The sequence below is a fragment of the Oratosquilla oratoria genome, chromosome 11 (assembly GCF_046742065.1).
Source record: "Oratosquilla oratoria isolate Oo_2021 chromosome 11, ASM4674206v1, whole genome shotgun sequence".
Classification (NCBI taxonomy): domain Eukaryota; kingdom Metazoa; phylum Arthropoda; class Malacostraca; order Stomatopoda; family Squillidae; genus Oratosquilla; species Oratosquilla oratoria.
The window spans coordinates 44,220,176-44,229,707 of NC_134787.1; positions in this window are offsets into that span (position 1 = coordinate 44,220,176).

A 9,532-nucleotide genomic window follows, 5' to 3' on the forward strand; every position below is an offset into this window, starting at 1 on the left:
TATTCCTTGTTCCAAACAGACATGGTACACAGCTCAAGATTGTGTATTATCAGTAACCCTACACTGTGTATTATTTATATTCATTTCAAGGCACATACGTATATTTTGGGTATTGCTGTGAAGTTCGAATGAGAATAAGCAGTTTTTAGCTGGTTATTCTACCGTCAACAAACACTCGTAGAATGATTAGTAAAAGAAATGCGTCAGTCACCCGTGCGAGTGAATCAAGCAAATCGCAAAGAAAATTATACAAAACATTCTCAACCGTGCATCCGAACTTAAAAAAAAAAGTGGGAAAAACAATATCGAATTATGAAAATGAAGATAAAAAAAAAATACGCAAAGATGAATTACAGCAAATGCCTTGGACTCTATCACTATTTCCGCTGCCACATCCAAAGAAGACTCGCGCTAGACGTCTGTTACTTCTGGTCTTAAGTCTCGAATGACTTCAAAAGCTAGAGGGCCAGTAGGGAGCTGGGAAACTAAAAACCAGGTGGGCCAACCCCGAAAAAAGCAGTACACATGTGTTTAATGGTCATTAATTCAAAACTATCCACACATAAAATAGCTTAGGAAGAATCTGCGGCGTGTTTGTTTGTTTCCACATTTTCATGTTCGCTGGAAAAAAAGGTGAGGTAAGATGTGATGTTTAAGTTCACGATTCGTATACTAAGGGTAATCTTGTTCATTACCTTCGACATGGTTGTGTTTGTGGTCGTATTTATCACACACACACACACACACGGGGGCACAGGTTTGAATCCCGCCCAGGGCTGAAATAATTTCAGTATCGATGCCCTGCGAGTCGTTACTCCATCTATCGTTGGCGGGGAGTTGGGTGTGTGTGTGCGTGTAAGGTCACAGCATTACCCATAGATCGGTCATATATGAACTCTGAGCTCTCTTCCTGGAGGGAAATAGCTGTCGATCACGAGTCCAACACGTGATCCAAGACCATGGTGAATCACACACACTACACACACATACGCAAATATACACATATACACAGTTGAATACATGTACACACACATACATACGCACATATACACACACACGATTCGGTGGCGCGGTTGGTAGAGTCCCAGACTGTCAGTACGGCGGTAACTGGTTCGAATCCTGTCCAGGGCTGAAATTATTTCAGTATCGCTGCGCTTCGAGTCGTTACTCCAGCTCTCCTGGGCGGTGGGTTGGGTGTGTGTGTGTGCGTGTAAGGTCATAGCATTACCCATAGATCGGTCATACGAGCTCTGAGCTCTCTTCCGGGAGGGAAATAGCTGTCGATCACGAGTCCAACACGTGATCCTAAGACCAAGACCAAGGTGGATGCCTGGAACAAACTGGACGAAACAAGTGTGCAAAAAATATACACAAATTTAAGAGCAAACTAGACACTACAAGACACAAAGATGGGACACCACGAGCCTAGCTCCCCTTCCCGTAAGGTACAACTAGATAAATACACCTACATGTACGCGCGCACACTCATACAAGCGCACACGCATACATGCACACACACACACACACGGACACAACACATGCACACACATACACACACCGTCATACCGTTACACCTACATGTATAAATATGTAATGTGAATATCGTAAAGAATACTGATTTGATATATTGATGACTTTTCACATTAAACAAGAAGTGAAAACAAAATGTCTTTCATTACTTGAGCTTCCGTTTTCACTCTGAGAGAGACTTAAATTCACTTTGATGACTTTCTGTATTCCAACATTCGTCATCGATTTTCATCTTCTAAAAATTATATCTAAACCTTATAGATTCTTTTGTCTGCTTCCATAAGAATACAGAAAATAGAACATAAGAAAGGAGGAGACTACAAGAGACCATAAGGCCTACACTAAGTAGTTCTATGTCCCTTGCCACCTCTCATCCCTGTCCATAAAGTCCTTTAATCTTCTCTTAACAAGCAATATTTTCAGTGCTCACTTCATGGTTACCAAGTCTATTACATTCGTTAACTACTCTGTCAGCAAATCAGTTCTTCCCTGTTTCCTCTAAAATATGTTTTTCTTTGTCTTTTTCACATTCTATCTTGTGCGCCCCTAGTCCAACTAGTTGTCTTGTGCATTCTAGGTTGGAAGCCCATCCCCACCCTACTTCTGGTCGGCCCAAACCAATGGGACCACGCGCCGCCTCGCTGGAGTATCTCTTGGCCAAGGTCAATACATATTGACCTTGCTCTTGGCATACCTGGCCGACTACGGCACGACGCCGCGCCGCCGTCGTGAAGGTAAGGTTATTCCGGTTGATGAGCGTATGATGCTGGTGAGACTTCATCCCTCCTCTTGCAGTACATGCTCCCACTGAGGTTTGTGACCACGAAGTGAAAGAAGATGTTCTATGCCAAACTTGATTCTATACCGTAGTTGATCAATGCCCGCCACCAGACGAACTTGTCGTTTTGGGTGACCTCAATGCGGTTACTGACACCGACAGATATGAAGTATGTATTAGCTCCCAAGGTGAAGTAACTGTTAAGCCTTCCTTCAAACAAGAAATAATTGCCAATAAATCAAGAGGAAACCACAACAGCAATTTGATCGAAAAGAAACATATCGAGGCTGCAAAGAAATTAAAATCAGACCCTAGTATTACCATCAGGAAAGCAGACAAAGCAGCTACTTACGTACTCATGGACACCTTCGAGTACTTAGACAAGATTGATAACATCCTTAGTGATACAACAAAGTTTAAAAAGATCAACAAAGACCCCACAGAATCACTAAAGAAAAAGTTAACTGACTAATAGAGGGAAATAATGCTGCCAGTAAAATTAAATTTTATCAACTTTCAGGCGAGTATGGTATGGGTTACTGCTATGGGACAGTCAAAACACACAAACCTGGTAATAAACTCCGACCCATTATCTCTCAAATCCCTGCACCTATGTACAAACTTCCTAAAAATAACTGTGCACCATACTGACCTCTTACACTCCTACCATCTACAGTCTGCAATCTACAAACTATGCAAAAGGAAGGGTTGTTTTTCTTGGCGTGGAGGGGATATATACTAATATTTCAGTAAACCGTACAATTAATTACATCATCAACCGGGTATACCATGACAACACTACACCAAAACTAGATATCCCAGAATCCATACTACGCGGTCTGCTTGAATGCTGCACTAAATAGGTACCGTTCATTTGCCCCCGTGGAAATAAGTACTGTCAAATCGACGGAGTAGCAATGGGAATTTTAATGGCAAACTTCTTCATGGGCAGCACAGAAGTAGAAGTATTCATAAAAGCAGAGAACCCAGACATTTACTGTCGCTACATTGACGACATTTTCATAAAGACCAAAAACACTAGTGAAGCTGAAAAACTACGACTCCTACTACAAGAGACCTCTGATCTCACCTTCACTATGGAAGATAGTGTTGACGGAGCTTTGCCCTTCCTTGATATCCTAGTGAAACAAACTGAATTTTCTTTTAACACAGTAGTTTAAACCAAACCCACAAACCGTGGACATTGCCTTAATGGTTCTAGTGAGTGCCCTCAGAGATACAAGGATTCTACGATCGGTGCCTTCTTCCAAAGAGCACTCACCCACTGTCAGAATGTCTCAGCATAAATATATATATATATATATATATATATATATATATATATATATATGTATACATATATATATATATATATATGTATATATGTATACATATATATATATATATATATATATATGTATGCACACACACACACACACACACACACATATATATATATATATATATATATACATATATATATATATATATATATATATATATATACATATATATCCAGTTTGCCACTTTGAATTCTGTCAAAGGTTCGGGAATTCAAATAAGAATGACTCGGTAAGAATATACATGTACGTGTACATATATAAAAGAGAGGCGAGAGAGAAACACACCAAGCCACTGATATGGTTTTATTGAATAACAAACATCATAACTGTTCTATCTCAACAATAAAAGAAAAATAACACCAACACATGGATCAATGTGATGGCCTAACAAAACAAATAGTAGTATAAATACCAATGTACTTTCCTGTTGGGGCGACTGAAGAGTCCTGCTCCAGACGGCGTCCTCTCTCAGAATCCTCGCTCCAATTGACGTGGCGTCCTCCCACAGAATCCTTGCTGGATTTCCTGCTCTAGACGGCGTCCTCCCACAGAATCCTCGCTCCAATTGACGTGGCGTCCTCCCACAGAATCCTTGCTGGATTTCCTGCTCTAGACGGCGTCCTCCCACAGAATCCTCGCTCCAATTGACGTGGCGTCCTCCCACAGAATCCTTGCTGGATTTCCTGCTCTAGACGGCGTCCTCCCACAGAATCCTCGCTCCAATTGACGTGGCGTCCTCCCACAGAATCCTCGCTCCAATTGACGTGGCGTCCTCCCACAGAATCCTTGCTGGATTTCCTGCTCTAGACGGCGTCCTCCCACAGAATCCTCGCTCCAATTGACGTGGCGTCCTCCCACAGAATCCTTGCTGGATTTCCTGCTCTAGACGGCGTCCTCCTACAGAATCCTTGGTGGGCTCTCCTGCTCCAGACGGCGTGGCGTCCTCCCACAGAACTTCTGCTGCAATGGCGTGGCGTCCTCCCACAGAATCCTCTTCGCTGGATTTCCTGCTGGGTCAAGCGTCGAGTCCTCCCACAGAATCCTAGATGGATCTCCTGCTGGGTCAAGCGCCGAGTCCTCCTCCAGAATCCTCGCTGGCGTCCTCCCACAGAATCCTTGCTGGATTTCCTGCTGGGTCAAGCGCCGAATCCTCCTCCTGGCGTACCCTCCCCCTGTAGGACTGGGAGGAGGAGGAGAAGTGTACCGCCACGGAGGGCGGCCGACGGAAAAAGTGTCCTCGAAATCCTCTGCGCCCTCCCTCTGTAGATCGGGGAGGGGGAGGAGAATCGAAGAGGGGGGGTGTACTGCGCATGCGTGGCACTCGCGTGACATCTTCCCATAGGCCTGGGCACTGGCAGCCTGCGGTCAGGAATTTTCCCACGCCGCGCGTCCTCATCTCCAAGCTGGTCATTCCGCATGGCATGGCGTGGCACCCGTGACCCACGTGGTTAGCTTTGTGAGCGCGCGGGTCGCCGTGACAACGAATCGCATCCTGGTCAAGGCGGCCCTCCTTGGGAACTGGACCACATGGTACAGCTTGGTGTGCGTCTTGGCGGGCATTTCGTGATGCTTCTCTGGGTAGGCCCACGTGGTTCAGTTGAACTCTGGGACCACGTGGTTCAGTTGAACTCTGGGACCACGTGGTTCAGTTGAACTCTGGGACCACGTGGTTAGCTTGGTGTAGGCGTCGTGTCATTATATGACAAATTCTATCTCTCTTACCTCTTTCCTTGTATGAGGTGACCACACCACTGCTGTATATTCCAATCTGAAGCGGACCAAACATTCACTTACCCTTCTTCATATGATGAAATGCAACTCCGATTCACTAGCATTTCATATGTCTCTCTCATTATTCTATTGGCATATTTCTCTGGCGAAAGATCATCTCTGATTACGATGCCTAAATTATTTTCCTCCTTTGCCTTCGCGATTTTTTAATCTCCCATTTCACGATTTCCTGGCGGTCCTTTTTTTAAATTTCCAAGGTTTGGTATTTCTTGGTATTGCATTCCATTTTTTTTTTTATTTTTTTTTTTTCTGAATCCATCCATAAAGCATATCTAGATCTTTCTGTGGGAACAGCGCCAATTGTGGATTCCTTTTCTTCTTCTACTTCTTATTTATCTTCTTCCTCTTCTTCCTCTTATTCTTCTACTTCTATTACTACTTATCACTATTATTATTATCATTATTATTACTATTAATATTATCATTATCTTATTATTATTATTAGCATTATTATTATTAATATTATTATTATTATCATTATTATTATTACTATTATTATTATTATTGTTATTATTATTACTATTACTATTACTGCTATTATTATCATTATCATTATTATCATTATTATTATTATTATTATTATTATCATTATCATTATTATTATCATTATTATTATCATTATTATCATTATTATTATCATTATTATCATTATTATTATTATTATTATTATTATTATTATTATTATTATTATTATTATTATTATTATTATTATTATTATTATTATTATTATCATTATTATTATTATTATTATCATCATCATTATCATTATTACCATTATCATCATTCCTGTTACTATTATAATAACGGAGCCAATATATTCTATTCAGGCCGGGGCGTTGAAGGAGGATCGGCACTGGACCGATAAGGGAGAGAGCCAATAGACTCCATTCAGGCTGGGGCGTTGAGAAGGTCGGCAATGTAGTGCGGGCATGACGTCACGTGAGGAATGCGTTCGGGATGTTACGTCAGTAACGTATGCACTTGGAATGCATCTTCTACTTCCGCTCTCACATGTCCACTACAGCAAGGTCTAAATATACAGGTCAGACCGTTTACATTCTTCTGCGCAGCTTCTGACGTCATTTGGCTGAGTCCATTTTCTCTTTGTGATACACTGAAGAAAACTGTGAAACGCCAAGGAAGACAGGAACTATAATATTTTATATATTATATATATATTATATATCATATATATTATATATTCACATACATAGACAGTAACTATAATATTTTATATATATTTATATATATATCTTATATAATATTTGTCAGAATATAACTAATTGCGTGGAGCAGTGCGAGCGAAGGCGACGTCATTTTCGAACGACGGACCAGCTTCAACTGACAGCTATAGGACCCGCTAACCCCACTTTGAACAGCCAGGTGACGTTCACGGGCCCGCTGCGCCAACTCCCTCGAAATTCGGTCGGAAGTGGTTAGACCTTATATTCTTAGATCTTGCACTACAGTAGGTGACCAATCATGCCCGCGATCCCGCGAGACGTGCAAAACATCTTCCTTCACACCTCTGTAAGTTCTGAGCGTCTGCACATACTCGCATATAACTAGACATTAAGCAGTAAAGATTAACTATAAGGTTGATGTACATTACCCACGCAAATGTATACATGAGATTACAATGCACCTGTAGTAATTCCTTTCTTTACTTAGTTATTGCATATATTTATTGTATACGTAACTCTCCTTTATTGTATGTAATACTCCTTTATTATACATGTAGTACTTAATCACAATATATATCTATTGTGAATATTTTATATAAGTAAGCCTATGTAGTCATTACATTATATAAGTGCCCTATACACAATTATATAACCGATTATGTACGTAGCTAAAGAGACGCTTGCGTAAAGTGTTGTCAAGTTTATATGCCAAACCATTAAGGTATTTAATATAACGTTACTCTTAGCCGTTTTGCACGCATATGTAATTGTTCTCTTGTTTCTGTATATTCTTATGTATATACCTATATGTTTGTCTGTATTGTTTTATCTACAAGTTCCACCTGGCATAAGAGTACCAGGAAAGTAGGTCACAGTAGCGTGCCCATACCCCGGCTATGCCTTGAGCGACGACTGGAGGCAGATAACTACTTAGCGTGCTTGCGTGTAGACCTATGTAATAAACTCCCGAAATAAAACCAGTGTTTGCACTTAACATACACCATTTCCATATTCACGCTAGGGTGTGACACACACACACACACACACACACACACACACACACACACACACACACACACACACACACGCCCGGTGGCGGATTGGTAAGGCACTGGCCTCACAAGCCGGAGAACCGGGGTTCGATTCCCCGGCCGGGCGGAGACAAGTTGGGTTTGTCTCCTTTCACGTGTAGCCCCTGTTCACCTAGCAGCGAGTAGGTACGTCCCGTACCTACTCGCTGCTAGGAGTTGTGACCTTGCATTCCCGGTGTGTGGAGTGTGAGTGGTCTCAGACCTACCCAGAGATCTGCTAATAATGAGCTCTGAGCTCACTGCCGTAGGGTGGTGTCTGGCTGTCTCGAAAAGAGGCTGCAGCAGATCCGAGGTGAATACACACACACACACACACACACATGGCGCTGTGGTTAGAGCTCTGGCCTGCCACTACGGAGGTCCGGGTTCGATCCTCGCCCGGGGCTGAAATAATATCAGTATCGCAGCGCTGAGGGGTGTTACTCCAACTCTCGTGGGCGGGGAGTTGGGGGTGTGTGTGTGTGCAAGGTCATAGCATTACCCTTAGATCGGACCTACGAGCTCTGAGCTCTCTTCCAGGAGGGAAATAGCTGTCGATCACGAATCCAACACCTGATCCAAAGACCAAGTGAATACACACATACCGCGCTCGACCGCTAATTCACCCAGAACTGAAAATATCAACGTCGCTGATCTACGACCCAACACTAAACTTTAGATCGGTCCATATATGAGCTCTGATCTCTCATCCGGGAGAGTGATAATTAATTGTCGAGTCCAACATGTGATCCAAGATAGTTGTGATTTTCGGAGGCATGTGCGTGCCATGTCATAGTGGTTTGGGTAAAATTAAGCATTTCTACATGCCATATCATCATCTGAGTCCAACACACATGTAATTTTTTTCTGTAAAACACTTGTACAGGTGTGCATAATAATATGTGTCAGCTTTATGATGATAAGTATTTGCAGCATCCTCTCCCTGCCGCCACGCAAACCCCATGACCATTGAGGAAAAATCTATATTAACATCCGTTTTGATTGAGAATAAAAAAATCTAAAAGAATTAAACGCGAGCAAGCAAACATATATACAAAGTTAGGAAAAAATATGACTCAGATTTTCATTTCATAAACAGAAAAGTAGCAGAATACACCATAGAACTATCTAGCCAATCATGGCAATTAAAAAAAAAATTTTTTTTTTTTTTTTTTTTTTTTTGCATATTCCTGAAGCGCATAATTAAAATCCAATTCAGTTGGTGCTCAGTGGACAAAATGGCAACATTTCTCAAACGAAGCTCGTTCTTTGTAGATCTCAAGTTTTTTTTTTTTTTTTATGAATTTCAGCTTTGAATAACTTCTTTCAAGAAAACCATGAGGAGTAAGACAATTTTGGGCACTGAGCTCTCCAGTTTGAAATTGTGAATAAACAATAAAAACTGAAAAGAACCTTGTTTCCGGTCACCCACACTGATATTCTATTTCGGCAACAGAATAAGAAGGCCTTTTTCTTTCAGTAAGAATTTCTTCTTTTGCCATCTCCTAAAAGCGTCATCACACTGGTCTACTTTCCCTCCAACCTCCAACTAATCGGCGATACCAACCACCTCCATCACTTTTTCCTCCGTGAAATCACCATGGCAAACTATCTTATTTTCTCAAAATTTTACATAGAATGTCATGTGATATGCGGAAGGATAATTAATTTCCTCCAACACCTCAGGTTGCAAATCAACCCCCAACAGTCGAAAGGAAAATAGTCCGGTGGGATAATCAGGTGTTCCAAATGATAAGCATAATCTTGGCACACTATTAAGTATTAATTGAATGAGCCGATTTTTTTTTTATATATAAAGCTTCATAAAACATCCCA